We start from the raw sequence: 2,112 nt of genomic DNA, 5'->3' as shown, positions 1-2,112 counted from the left end.
AAAGAAAGAAAGAAAGAAAGAAAGAAAGAAAGAAAGAAAGAAAGAGAAAAGAAATTAAAAAAAAAGAAGACAGCCTTTACCCAGATATTGAGTTTTCAATTATTCCCCAAAGATATGCAGTATGGAAACCTAAGCTAACTCCTTTTATTGACAACAAAATATGGGAAGTTTCTATTGTCTAAAACTGATAGATAATCCTACCTATACAGACCAAGTATATGAACCTGGCATATTAATTCCATTTTAACTCCCTTACTCTAAATTTAATTTTGAAGTAAATCATTTCCCTTCACAATTTACCTGGAAGTTTGTTTTCCTCCATTAGACAACCACTGTAGAATTAACTTACAGAAAAACTCAAAGTAACTTCAAAATGTTACCAACTTCAATACCAAAAAACCCATCCTCTTCCTACTATATCCCCTAACCCAAACTAAAAAAAAGCTTTCAAGAGTATTTAGGAGAACCACCTGTTATGGGAATGGGAATCTGAAGATCTTCCCTGCTCCTTGGCCTTTGATAAGTGACTCTGAGAGCCTTCCCTGATTTGAAAATATACTCTCCCCTAATAGGCTGAATGTGGTCACATGGAGCCTGTGGCAGGAGGCTTGTTTTTTTTCAGGAATGCTCACACCTTGTTACTTTGTGATTGGGCAGGGGGTCAAGAAGGCTGTGACATTCTCTGAACCAGTATACCTTGGTGTTAGGTTTTGTTTTAAGGCTCACTTTGAGAAGAGTTGTGTGGTTTGATCAAAAGAGACTCTGGGAAGCCGTTGAGCCCCCAGCTTTGAAAACCCAGATATTGGTGCATCCTTTTCTGGTAACTGACTAGTTATTGTAATTGGTAATTACAATTACCAATGTAATTGTAATTGGTCAGACAGCTGGAAGCCTGTCTGCTGCTCTGTACCTCTGTCTGCTTGGAACTTCTGCTTGTAACTTGTTTGTATTCTCTGAAGTTCAGGGTGCTGACTTTTTCCTCTGAACTAGGTAAATGATATATGTTTGATTGATTAAAGTAAGATTGTTAACCCATTTTGAGTTGCTTTCCTTTAGAAAAGCAGATCTAAGAACCCGTGTTGGCAGCTGCCCTGGGTATGCTAGCATTCTTGCTGCTACACTAACTACCACTGTAGATGAGAAGAGTAAAGAGATCCCAGCATACCGAGAAATGATGGATATTATTTAACAAAATACTTTACCAGTCTCCAAGACAACACTCTGAAGATTAGATGGGAAAATTCAGAAAATCATATATGCCCTCTGGATCAGCCCCATGACCTACTAATTCAAGAATTCTATTTCAAATAGAAATGCTGAATAATGCTTTGGGGAAGGTTATGACTTTTATGGCTTTAACTCCAAAGTTTAGTGATATATTTCTCCTTGGAATTCAGAATCCATTATTCAGGAATTTATCCTTTTTTGAAACTATGTACTTTGTATATTTATATATCCTTCTTCTACTACTACTATTACTGCTGCTGCTGCTGCTGTGGCTGCTGCTATTGCTGCTGCTGCTGCTGCTGCTGCTGCTACTACTACTACTACTACTAATACTACCTTAAATTTATGTAGCATTTTTAAGGTTTGGAAATCACCTTGTATCCATTACCTCATCTGATTATTAAGCTAACTATGGGAAGTATAAAGAATTATTAGTATCCTCATTTTACACATGAGGAAACTGGAGCTTAGAGAGACTGATACTTACTCAGGTTTATGCACACAGGTGTCTGAGGCAGGATTCTAATTTAGGTCTTCTTGATGCCAAGTTTAATTTTCTTTTCACTATAACTTGTAATTGTCTGTACTGAAACTCATTCATCATTCCAGTCCACTATTGAGACATTGTGAGGTCTTCCTAAAATACATCAACATGTTATTCTAAAGGGGCATGGTGCTTGGTATCATCCACAAATCTAAGAATTCTAGCATGCTTATACTCAAGTCTTCTTAATCATTCATAAAATATTGTTTAGTAGGGGTGGCTAGGTAGCACAATGAGTAGAGCACCGGCCCTGGAGTCAGGAGGACCTGGGTTCAGATCAGGCCTCAGACACTTCACACACACACACACACACACACACACACACACACACACACACACAC

This window comes from Petaurus breviceps, unplaced genomic scaffold (assembly GCF_028583685.1).
Source record: "Petaurus breviceps papuanus isolate PSGF00001 unplaced genomic scaffold, PetGlider_PUasm1.0 90556, whole genome shotgun sequence".
Taxonomy (NCBI): Eukaryota; Metazoa; Chordata; class Mammalia; order Diprotodontia; family Petauridae; genus Petaurus; species Petaurus breviceps.
The sequence above is the reverse complement of the archived record's forward strand: the minus strand, read 5'-3'. Positions refer to the sequence as shown.